The 12,448-nt window shown below is 40.3% G+C and overlaps 6 non-coding genes across 6 annotated transcripts; 4 read left to right on the forward strand and 2 right to left on the reverse strand.

Annotated features, from left to right (window-relative positions):
- Positions 1–4,017: 4,017 nt before the first annotated feature.
- Positions 4,018–4,209, forward strand: LOC130661049 (U2 spliceosomal RNA). Its single transcript, XR_008988245.1, has one exon. It is a non-coding gene; the product is annotated as a U2 spliceosomal RNA (small nuclear RNA).
- A 185-nt stretch (positions 4,210–4,394) lies between these two features.
- LOC130660001 (U1 spliceosomal RNA) lies at positions 4,395–4,559 on the forward strand. Its single transcript, XR_008987203.1, has one exon. It is a non-coding gene; the product is annotated as a U1 spliceosomal RNA (small nuclear RNA).
- A 328-nt stretch (positions 4,560–4,887) lies between these two features.
- On the reverse strand, positions 4,888–5,006 carry LOC130661736 (5S ribosomal RNA). The gene has a single exon (XR_008988914.1). It is a non-coding gene; the product is annotated as a 5S ribosomal RNA (ribosomal RNA).
- A 4,863-nt stretch (positions 5,007–9,869) lies between these two features.
- Positions 9,870–10,061, forward strand: LOC130661050 (U2 spliceosomal RNA). Its single transcript, XR_008988246.1, has one exon. It is a non-coding gene; the product is annotated as a U2 spliceosomal RNA (small nuclear RNA).
- Positions 10,062–10,246: 185 nt separating this feature from the next.
- Positions 10,247–10,411, forward strand: LOC130660002 (U1 spliceosomal RNA). The gene has a single exon (XR_008987204.1). It is a non-coding gene; the product is annotated as a U1 spliceosomal RNA (small nuclear RNA).
- A 328-nt stretch (positions 10,412–10,739) lies between these two features.
- On the reverse strand, positions 10,740–10,858 carry LOC130661738 (5S ribosomal RNA). Its single transcript, XR_008988915.1, has one exon. It is a non-coding gene; the product is annotated as a 5S ribosomal RNA (ribosomal RNA).
- Positions 10,859–12,448: the final 1,590 nt, after the last annotated feature.

The following is a 12,448-nucleotide window of genomic DNA, read 5'->3' on the forward strand; positions in this document are numbered from 1 at the left end:
AAAATTTTTAACCATGTCTGACGCAGCAGCTAAAGGAGGAAAACAGGCACCTAAAGTAGCCAAGAAAGGTGAAAAAAGAGCCGGCAAAAAAGGAGGAAAGATTGGTGGAACTGGTGAAAAGAAACGCAAGAGAAAGAGAAAGGAAAGTTATGCTATTTACATCTACAATGTTTTGAAACAAGTTCACCCAGATGTCGGAGTTTCAAGCAAAGCTATGAGCATCATGAACTCATTTGTTGTCAACGACATCTTTGAGCGCATTGCTTCCGAAGCTTCGCGTTTGGCTCTTCAAAACAAAAAGTCGACCATCTCTTCTCGTGAAATTCAAACCGCAGTACGTCTTCTCTTGCCTGGAGAACTTGCAAAACACGCAGTCAGTGAAGGAACAAAAGCCGTCACAAAATACACAAGCAGCAAGTAAACCAACGTCTACCAAACACAAACGGTCTTTTTTAAGACCACACATCTTTAAAAAAACATTTACTTGGCGTCACTACAAGTTAACCGAAGTTAATAAAACTTCTAAATAATGTGCTTAAGAACACTAGCCTACATTTAAAATACTTCCCCATGTGTGTGTGGATTAGCTTCACTTTTCATACGTATTATTAGCTGTACTTGCAGAAAAGACAAGTACATTGATCCATGTTATTGCTTACATTTAACTTAACCCAGCTTTTCACGGAAACACTCCCAGGCAAATTAACCCTACAAAGTATTTCTAAATTTTTTTTGTGTCATATATGACATAGTATCGTATAGCAATAAATGTAACTGTGACAAGACTTTACACATTGTGTAATTTGGAAGCGTGCACAAAGTAATGTTTTAAAAGATTTGTGGCTATAAAAATAGCCGTTTTTGTTGAGCAATGACAACGCTTAACCTCCGAATCCGTAAAGAGTTCTTCCTTGACGTTTTAAGGCATAAACAACATCCATAGCGGTAACGGTCTTGCGTTTAGCGTGCTCTGTGTAGGTTACAGCATCACGAATAACATTCTCTAAGAAAACCTTCAGTACACCTCTGGTTTCCTCATAGATAAGGCCAGAGATACGCTTGACACCACCTCGTCGAGCAAGACGCCGAATAGCAGGTTTTGTGATTCCCTGAATGTTATCACGAAGAATTTTTCGGTGACGTTTAGCACCTCCTTTTCCCAATCCTTTACCTCCTTCTCCGCGTCCAGACATATTGATATAGTTGCGTACAGAACGAGTACAAAAACAACGTTTGAGTTAACAGAATTCAGACAGCTTTAAAAAGAGGCCATAAAATTACCTACTGCTCGTGGAAACACCCTAATTAACCAATAGAGTTGCGTCATTACAAAATGTTCCGAACATTTTGTACATTTTTTTAAGTAAAACTGTAGTTTTTTTAAAAATTCGTGGTCTTAATGTTTCAGTAAGGCAATAAATTTGGCATCGTTGGAATTCGCCAAACCTTCTGCTACTTACTAAAAAAAAAAAAAGTCAAAAGCTTTTGTGTATCAGAAGATACAGCCGTTTTCCCGTAGCCAAAAAACACAGATTTTATAAAAATGTTAAAGTAATGAGCGTAATGTCATTATGCAGCCAATCAGAAATTACTTTCTTAGCACCAATCAAATGGTTTGTTTTGAACCTTAGCTGTCAATCAATATGAGAAATAAAACTTTGGCGCGATAGTGCATTTTAGACCGTCTTGTGTATCCGTACTACATCGACTTCTTAAAATATGGCTCGTACAAAGCAAACTGCACGTAAATCTACTGGAGGAAAGGCTCCACGAAAACAACTCGCCACTAAAGCTGCGAGGAAAAGCGCACCAGCTACTGGAGGAGTGAAAAAACCACATCGTTACAGACCTGGTACAGTTGCTCTCAGAGAAATCAGAAGATACCAGAAGTCAACCGAGCTCTTGATCCGCAAGTTGCCTTTCCAGCGTCTTGTGCGAGAAATTGCTCAGGACTTCAAAACAGATCTGCGATTCCAGAGCACAGCCGTTATGGCTCTGCAAGAGGCTTCTGAAGCGTACCTTGTTGGCTTGTTCGAGGATACTAACTTGTGTGCCATTCACGCAAAACGAGTTACAATCATGCCTAAAGACATCCAGTTGGCAAGAAGAATTCGTGGGGAACGTGCCTAAGCATCTTACCAAACAAAAAACGGCTATTTTTATAGCCACACATCCATAAAAAATATTACGGCTAGCTTTTTATATCAAACTTTGTCCTGCTTTCTGTTTAAATTTTATGCTACATAAAAATTTTATGCTACATAAAGTTTGACAATGTTAAAAATATGAAGGGCAAGAAAAGTAAAAGCAAGAAAATAAGAAATTTAAAAACGAAAATACTTAAACTTAGGGAATCTAATCTTAAATTTACTCTTTTTTAACTGTTTAAGTGACTTAAACAAGTTTAACTTTGTACCAAGATAATGTTTTTTTGTAAATGTGTGGCTATAAAAATAGCCGTTTGTTAATGTAATAGCCAGATACACACAAATTATTTTTTTGCGGTCTTCTTTGCTGCCTTTTTGGGAGTCTTTTTGACCTTCTTTGCTGCAGGTTTTTTAGCAACAGGCTTCTTTGTGGGTTTCTTAGCTGCTGGTTTCTTAGCCGAGGCTTTCTTTGTGGCAGGCTTCTTTGCTGCTTTCTTTGGCGTGCTCTTCTTTGCTGGCTTCTTTTTTGGTGTACTTTTCTTTGCAGTAGGCTTCTTTGCCGTTGGCTTTTTTGCTGCGGCCTTTTTCTTAGGTTTTTCTTTTTTTACCTGACCTAGCTTGAATGATCCAGAAGCACCAGTGCCTTTAGTTTGAATCAAATCGCCTGATGTTACTCCTCGTTTAAGAGCCATTTTCAGATGATGATCTGAGTTTTCAGCAACTTTGTAATTTGCATGAATATATTTTGTAATAGCTTGGCGAGATGAACCACCGCGTTCCTTTAGGGTAGCGATAGCAGCCTTGATCATGTCCACATATTTAGGGTGATCAGCTGTCTTCTTTGCAGCAGGTTTCTTCTTGGGTGCGATTTTCTTTGGAGAAGCTGCTTCACTCATTTTTAATGTTTTCTTACAACAATCCAACGATAAACGATGCTTGTTATCACAGTAGAAGTATACTAAACATTACCGTGTAAATGAGATATAATTTAAGACGGTGCGAAGTATGCGGACGTAAAAGTACCACTCCCGGGAATTGATTTGGCGCGAAAACAGAAATGTGTGTTTCTGTACATCGTATAATGTCCGTTTTGGGTGCCGCGACTATGCGAAAGCATGTTAATTTTTATTTGTAGTACGACGCAATAGTCTGCAAGAGAAGCTGCTGGAGTTTGAGGTCTTCAGCATTACATCTAGTCTGTTAATTTGGGCTTCTTCCGCGCTCGTGTTAGGATTTTCATAAAGCGTTCTTTGGTTTGCGTTGCGTATGTCGGCCTACATCATCGACACGGCCTGTTTCCGGCTATTAGGAGCAATTCATATATTGGGCACTGCGTTTCGACTTTTTTATTAGACCACAGTAAAAAAATTCACTCACAGAAGTCCCTTTCTTTCATGGCTACAAACACGAAGAATTCTGTCGTAAGTAAAACGAATGCGCAAGCCAAAATGACGATGGGGCGAAGTCATAAGCATGGCCCTGTGGCCCAATGGATAAGGCATCTGACTACGAATCAGGGGATTCCAGGTTCGACTCCTGGCAGGGTCGCACTGTCGCATTTCGGCTGCATGGTCTACTGTGTAACGCGCGCGCACGTTCTGGCGTAATGCGTTGATAAACGGAATGTACGCAGACATATTGGAAAGTAATATCACGCACTTAGTATCGTCGCCTTTGTTAGCATTCATGTAAGTTACCATCCACTCGCTACAGTCGCTCTCCATCCTACGGCTAAATCAACAGCCGTGATTTTTACTATGTCGCCGTCCATCCGTACGCGGTGACAGTTGTAAGCTTTACAGTAACGTGACATGCTCCACAAGCAGTTACGGTGTGTGGACGATGCCTATCATGGCAACGCTTGTTCTTTATCGCTTCTCGGCCTAATGGCTAAGATCAAGTGTAGTATCTGTTCTTATCAGTTTAATATCTGGTAGGCCATTCTCTGAATGGTCAGTATATTAATCTGATTTTTGGCCTTGGGTCATGGAGGTGGATTCATTCACGCCGTGACCACGGGTTGCCTTGGTGTTGCACTATTACCGATGGCGGCCCACATAAGCAATAAAAGAATAATAGCAGTCCTCTTTCCGACGGCACTCTGCATAGTCTACGGCGGGAACAAAACGCGTACACTGGGGGAGAATACAGCCTATGCCCCGCGACACGGCAGTTTATAACACACTCAAGCCACAAGCATTAACAAACTTTGAAGGGTACCCTCATGCTACGGTGCAGTTCCAACTCATACTTACCTGACGGGGAAGTAAAGACTGATCAATGAGGGTTTTCTTCCAGAGTGAGGCTCTTGCATTGCACTACGCTTGGGCTGACCTCTGCGATTACTGCAAACGTCAGTAACTCGACCGTACAATTTCTGGTAGTGGGGGCCTGCGTCCGCGCTCGCCCCCTCCTTAAGTCAAAATGAATGAGCTTAGAAAAGTTGCGCGGCCAAATGTCGGTGGTGACTTAAACGCTAAGGTAAAACCTCGCTTGGCTGTTACGAAACGTGATTGCGATATAAGTCCTCGGAAGGCGGCGGAATTTTATTTTATTTGCCATTCCGTCAGGGTTATTGGATGATCGGCAATAGATCGAGTTTGTATGCATTTGAAAGCTCTTTTTTCTCGTACTATCACCTGAAAATGTCGTAGGAAAATGTCATAGGAAACACTTTCAACAACCGCCACGTTCCTTAATTGTTATAACAAGAAATATATCACAGCAAATGAAAATGAAAAGCCTACGACACCGGGAGTTCCCAGGCGGTCCCCCATCCAAGTACTATCCCGGCCCGACGATGCTTAACTTCCGTGATCAGACGAGAACGGGTGTGTTCATCGTGGTATGGCCGTAGACATTAGTAGGTGCAAATACGTGCAATTTATTTTGACGTTGTGATCAAATTTTTTTATTTAATTTCTTTGAGTTACTTAGGACAAGGCGTATGCATGGATTATCTATTAGACTTTAAGGTTATAGTTTTGTGAAAAAAACAATGTTTTTTTAAAGATGTGTGGCTATAAAAATAGCCGTTGTTTTCTGAGTGTAGCGGTTTACTTCTTCTGTCCTTTGTCGTTCTTCTTTGGGAGTAAGACAGCTTGAATGTTTGGCAAAACACCACCAGCTGCAATGGTTACACCGCTCAAAAGTTTGTTTAATTCTTCATCATTACGAACAGCCAATTGTAAATGTCTTGGAATAATCCTAGCTTTTTTGTTGTCTCTTGCTGCGTTACCAGCCAACTCCAATATCTCAGCAGATAAATATTCCAAGACGGCTGCTAAGTAAACTGGTGCTCCAGATCCAATTCGGTTAGCATAGTGCCCTCTACGAAGGAATCTATGCACTCTACCGACTGGAAATTGAAGTCCAGCTCTTGAGGATCTTGTCTTGGCTTTAGCCTTAGCTTTTCCACCTTTTCCACGTCCAGACATAACTGCGATTTGATTTGTAAGTTAATACAAAAACGTACGAATATTTAACGTAAGTGTTAACGAAATAAACTTTACTCGTTTTTTCATCATAAAAATAGGATCGAAATCATGTTTTTTTAACCAATCATAATTAAGTATTAAACAAAAGATTTTTTTTTTAACCAATTAAATTGCGTATCGGCGTTTTCGGATCGAATTCGATCCGATTTTTTTACTTATAAACAAAAAGTTTTGACTTGCAGTTTAATGCTTATTTACAAGTTAAGTAGCAAAAATTTTTAACCATGTCTGACGCAGCAGCTAAAGGAGGAAAACAGGCACCTAAAGTAGCCAAGAAAGGTGAAAAAAGAGCCGGCAAAAAAGGAGGAAAGATTGGTGGAACTGGTGAAAAGAAACGCAAGAGAAAGAGAAAGGAAAGTTATGCTATTTACATCTACAATGTTTTGAAACAAGTTCACCCAGATGTCGGAGTTTCAAGCAAAGCTATGAGCATCATGAACTCATTTGTCAACGACATCTTTGAGCGCATTGCTTCCGAAGCTTCGCGTTTGGCTCTTCAAAACAAAAAGTCGACCATCTCTTCTCGTGAAATTCAAACCGCAGTACGTCTTCTCTTGCCTGGAGAACTTGCAAAACACGCAGTCAGTGAAGGAACAAAAGCCGTCACAAAATACACAAGCAGCAAGTAAACCAACGTCTACCAAACACAAACGGTCTTTTTTAAGACCACACATCTTTAAAAAAACATTTACTTGGCGTCACTACAAGTTAACCGAAGTTAATAAAACTTCTAAATAATGTGCTTAAGAACACTAGCCTACATTTAAAATACTTCCCCATGTGTGTGTGGATTAGCTTCACTTTTCATACGTATTATTAGCTGTACTTGCAGAAAAGACAAGTACATTGATCCATGTTATTGCTTACATTTAACTTAACCCAGCTTTTCACGGAAACACTCCCAGGCAAATTAACCCTACAAAGTATTTCTAAATTTTTTTTGTGTCATATATGACATAGTATCGTATAGCAATAAATGTAACTGTGACAAGACTTTACACATTGTGTAATTTGGAAGCGTGCACAAAGTAATGTTTTAAAAGATTTGTGGCTATAAAAATAGCCGTTTTTGTTGAGCAATGACAACGCTTAACCTCCGAATCCGTAAAGAGTTCTTCCTTGACGTTTTAAGGCATAAACAACATCCATAGCGGTAACGGTCTTGCGTTTAGCGTGCTCTGTGTAGGTTACAGCATCACGAATAACATTCTCTAAGAAAACCTTCAGTACACCTCTGGTTTCCTCATAGATAAGGCCAGAGATACGTTTGACACCACCTCGTCGAGCAAGACGCCGAATAGCAGGTTTTGTGATTCCCTGAATGTTATCACGAAGAATTTTTCGGTGACGTTTAGCACCTCCTTTTCCCAATCCTTTACCTCCTTTTCCGCGTCCAGACATATTGATATAGTTGCGTACAGAACGAGTACAAAAACAACGTTTGAGTTAACAGAATTCAGACAGCTTTAAAAAGAGGCCATAAAATTACCTACTGCTCGTGGAAACACCCTAATTAACCAATAGAGTTGCGTCATTACAAAATGTTCCGAACATTTTGTACATTTTTTTAAGTAAAACTGTAGTTTTTTTAAAAATTCGTGGTCTTAATGTTTCAGTAAGGCAATAAATTTGGCATCGTTGGAATTCGCCAAACCTTCTGCTACTTACTAAAAAAAAAAAAAGTCAAAAGCTTTTGTGTATCAGAAGATACAGCCGTTTTCCCGTAGCCAAAAAACACAGATTTTATAAAAATGTTAAAGTAATGAGCGTAATGTCATTATGCAGCCAATCAGAAATTACTTTCTTAGCACCAATCAAATGGTTTGTTTTGAACCTTAGCTGTCAATCAATATGAGAAATAAAACTTTGGCGCGATAGTGCATTTTAGACCGTCTTGTGTATCCGTACTACATCGACTTCTTAAAATATGGCTCGTACAAAGCAAACTGCACGTAAATCTACTGGAGGAAAGGCTCCACGAAAACAACTCGCCACTAAAGCTGCGAGGAAAAGCGCACCAGCTACTGGAGGAGTGAAAAAACCACATCGTTACAGACCTGGTACAGTTGCTCTCAGAGAAATCAGAAGATACCAGAAGTCAACCGAGCTCTTGATCCGCAAGTTGCCTTTCCAGCGTCTTGTGCGAGAAATTGCTCAGGACTTCAAAACAGATCTGCGATTCCAGAGCACAGCCGTTATGGCTCTGCAAGAGGCTTCTGAAGCGTACCTTGTTGGCTTGTTCGAGGATACTAACTTGTGTGCCATTCACGCAAAACGAGTTACAATCATGCCTAAAGACATCCAGTTGGCAAGAAGAATTCGTGGGGAACGTGCCTAAGCATCTTACCAAACAAAAAACGGCTATTTTTATAGCCACACATCCATAAAAAATATTACGGCTAGCTTTTTATATCAAACTTTGTCCTGCTTTCTGTTTAAATTTTATGCTACATAAAAATTTTATGCTACATAAAGTTTGACAATGTTAAAAATATGAAGGGCAAGAAAAGTAAAAGCAAGAAAATAAGAAATTTAAAAACGAAAATACTTAAACTTAGGGAATCTAATCTTAAATTTACTCTTTTTTAACTGTTTAAGTGACTTAAACAAGTTTAACTTTGTACCAAGATAATGTTTTTTTGTAAATGTGTGGCTATAAAAATAGCCGTTTGTTAATGTAATAGCCAGATACACACAAATTATTTTTTTGCGGTCTTCTTTGCTGCCTTTTTGGGAGTCTTTTTGACCTTCTTTGCTGCAGGTTTTTTAGCAACAGGCTTCTTTGTGGGTTTCTTAGCTGCTGGTTTCTTAGCCGAGGCTTTCTTTGTGGCAGGCTTCTTTGCTGCTTTCTTTGGCGTGCTCTTCTTTGCTGGCTTCTTTTTTGGTGTACTTTTCTTTGCAGTAGGCTTCTTTGCCGTTGGCTTTTTTGCTGCGGCCTTTTTCTTAGGTTTTTCTTTTTTTACCTGACCTAGCTTGAATGATCCAGAAGCACCAGTGCCTTTAGTTTGAATCAAATCGCCTGATGTTACTCCTCGTTTAAGAGCCATTTTCAGATGATGATCTGAGTTTTCAGCAACTTTGTAATTTGCATGAATATATTTTGTAATAGCTTGGCGAGATGAACCACCGCGTTCCTTTAGGGTAGCGATAGCAGCCTTGATCATGTCCACATATTTAGGGTGATCAGCTGTCTTCTTTGCAGCAGGTTTCTTCTTGGGTGCGATTTTCTTTGGAGAAGCTGCTTCACTCATTTTTAATGTTTTCTTACAACAATCCAACGATAAACGATGCTTGTTATCACAGTAGAAGTATACTAAACATTACCGTGTAAATGAGATATAATTTAAGACGGTGCGAAGTATGCGGACGTAAAAGTACCACTCCCGGGAATTGATTTGGCGCGAAAACAGAAATGTGTGTTTCTGTACATCGTATAATGTCCGTTTTGGGTGCCGCGACTATGCGAAAGCATGTTAATTTTTATTTGTAGTACGACGCAATAGTCTGCAAGAGAAGCTGCTGGAGTTTGAGGTCTTCAGCATTACATCTAGTCTGTTAATTTGGGCTTCTTCCGCGCTCGTGTTAGGATTTTCATAAAGCGTTCTTTGGTTTGCGTTGCGTATGTCGGCCTACATCATCGACACGGCCTGTTTCCGGCTATTAGGAGCAATTCATATATTGGGCACTGCGTTTCGACTTTTTTATTAGACCACAGTAAAAAAATTCACTCACAGAAGTCCCTTTCTTTCATGGCTACAAACACGAAGAATTCTGTCGTAAGTAAAACGAATGCGCAAGCCAAAATGACGATGGGGCGAAGTCATAAGCATGGCCCTGTGGCCCAATGGATAAGGCATCTGACTACGAATCAGGGGATTCCAGGTTCGACTCCTGGCAGGGTCGCACTGTCGCATTTCGGCTGCATGGTCTACTGTGTAACGCGCGCGCACGTTCTGGCGTAATGCGTTGATAAACGGAATGTACGCAGACATATTGGAAAGTAATATCACGCACTTAGTATCGTCGCCTTTGTTAGCATTCATGTAAGTTACCATCCACTCGCTACAGTCGCTCTCCATCCTACGGCTAAATCAACAGCCGTGATTTTTACTATGTCGCCGTCCATCCGTACGCGGTGACAGTTGTAAGCTTTACAGTAACGTGACATGCTCCACAAGCAGTTACGGTGTGTGGACGATGCCTATCATGGCAACGCTTGTTCTTTATCGCTTCTCGGCCTAATGGCTAAGATCAAGTGTAGTATCTGTTCTTATCAGTTTAATATCTGGTAGGCCATTCTCTGAATGGTCAGTATATTAATCTGATTTTTGGCCTTGGGTCATGGAGGTGGATTCATTCACGCCGTGACCACGGGTTGCCTTGGTGTTGCACTATTACCGATGGCGGCCCACATAAGCAATAAAAGAATAATAGCAGTCCTCTTTCCGACGGCACTCTGCATAGTCTACGGCGGGAACAAAACGCGTACACTGGGGGAGAATACAGCCTATGCCCCGCGACACGGCAGTTTATAACACACTCAAGCCACAAGCATTAACAAACTTTGAAGGGTACCCTCATGCTACGGTGCAGTTCCAACTCATACTTACCTGACGGGGAAGTAAAGACTGATCAATGAGGGTTTTCTTCCAGAGTGAGGCTCTTGCATTGCACTACGCTTGGGCTGACCTCTGCGATTACTGCAAACGTCAGTAACTCGACCGTACAATTTCTGGTAGTGGGGGCCTGCGTCCGCGCTCGCCCCCTCCTTAAGTCAAAATGAATGAGCTTAGAAAAGTTGCGCGGCCAAATGTCGGTGGTGACTTAAACGCTAAGGTAAAACCTCGCTTGGCTGTTACGAAACGTGATTGCGATATAAGTCCTCGGAAGGCGGCGGAATTTTATTTTATTTGCCATTCCGTCAGGGTTATTGGATGATCGGCAATAGATCGAGTTTGTATGCATTTGAAAGCTCTTTTTTCTCGTACTATCACCTGAAAATGTCGTAGGAAAATGTCATAGGAAACACTTTCAACAACCGCCACGTTCCTTAATTGTTATAACAAGAAATATATCACAGCAAATGAAAATGAAAAGCCTACGACACCGGGAGTTCCCAGGCGGTCCCCCATCCAAGTACTATCCCGGCCCGACGATGCTTAACTTCCGTGATCAGACGAGAACGGGTGTGTTCATCGTGGTATGGCCGTAGACATTAGTAGGTGCAAATACGTGCAATTTATTTTGACGTTGTGATCAAATTTTTTTATTTAATTTCTTTGAGTTACTTAGGACAAGGCGTATGCATGGATTATCTATTAGACTTTAAGGTTATAGTTTTGTGAAAAAAACAATGTTTTTTTAAAGATGTGTGGCTATAAAAATAGCCGTTGTTTTCTGAGTGTAGCGGTTTACTTCTTCTGTCCTTTGTCGTTCTTCTTTGGGAGTAAGACAGCTTGAATGTTTGGCAAAACACCACCAGCTGCAATGGTTACACCGCTCAAAAGTTTGTTTAATTCTTCATCATTACGAACAGCCAATTGTAAATGTCTTGGAATAATCCTAGCTTTTTTGTTGTCTCTTGCTGCGTTACCAGCCAACTCCAATATCTCAGCAGATAAATATTCCAAGACGGCTGCTAAGTAAACTGGTGCTCCAGATCCAATTCGGTTAGCATAGTGCCCTCTACGAAGGAATCTATGCACTCTACCGACTGGAAATTGAAGTCCAGCTCTTGAGGATCTTGTCTTGGCTTTAGCCTTAGCTTTTCCACCTTTTCCACGTCCAGACATAACTGCGATTTGATTTGTAAGTTAATACAAAAACGTACGAATATTTAACGTAAGTGTTAACGAAATAAACTTTACTCGTTTTTTCATCATAAAAATAGGATCGAAATCATGTTTTTTTAACCAATCATAATTAAGTATTAAACAAAAGATTTTTTTTTTAACCAATTAAATTGCGTATCGGCGTTTTCGGATCGAATTCGATCCGATTTTTTTACTTATAAACAAAAAGTTTTGACTTGCAGTTTAATGCTTATTTACAAGTTAAGTAGCAAAAATTTTTAACCATGTCTGACGCAGCAGCTAAAGGAGGAAAACAGGCACCTAAAGTAGCCAAGAAAGGTGAAAAAAGAGCCGGCAAAAAAGGAGGAAAGATTGGTGGAACTGGTGAAAAGAAACGCAAGAGAAAGAGAAAGGAAAGTTATGCTATTTACATCTACAATGTTTTGAAACAAGTTCACCCAGATGTCGGAGTTTCAAGCAAAGCTATGAGCATCATGAACTCATTTGTCAACGACATCTTTGAGCGCATTGCTTCCGAAGCTTCGCGTTTGGCTCTTCAAAACAAAAAGTCGACCATCTCTTCTCGTGAAATTCAAACCGCAGTACGTCTTCTCTTGCCTGGAGAACTTGCAAAACACGCAGTCAGTGAAGGAACAAAAGCCGTCACAAAATACACAAGCAGCAAGTAAACCAACGTCTACCAAACACAAACGGTCTTTTTTAAGACCACACATCTTTAAAAAAACATTTACTTGGCGTCACTACAAGTTAACCGAAGTTAATAAAACTTCTAAATAATGTGCTTAAGAACACTAGCCTACATTTAAAATACTTCCCCATGTGTGTGTGGATTAGCTTCACTTTTCATACGTATTATTAGCTGTACTTGCAGAAAAGACAAGTACATTGATCCATGTTATTGCTTACATTTAACTTAACCCAGCTTTTCACGGAAACACTCCCAGGCAAATTAACCCTACAAAGTATTTCTAAATTTTTTTTGTGTCATATA

This window comes from Hydractinia symbiolongicarpus, chromosome 9 (assembly GCF_029227915.1).
Source record: "Hydractinia symbiolongicarpus strain clone_291-10 chromosome 9, HSymV2.1, whole genome shotgun sequence".
In the NCBI taxonomy this organism is placed as follows: Eukaryota; Metazoa; Cnidaria; class Hydrozoa; order Anthoathecata; family Hydractiniidae; genus Hydractinia; species Hydractinia symbiolongicarpus.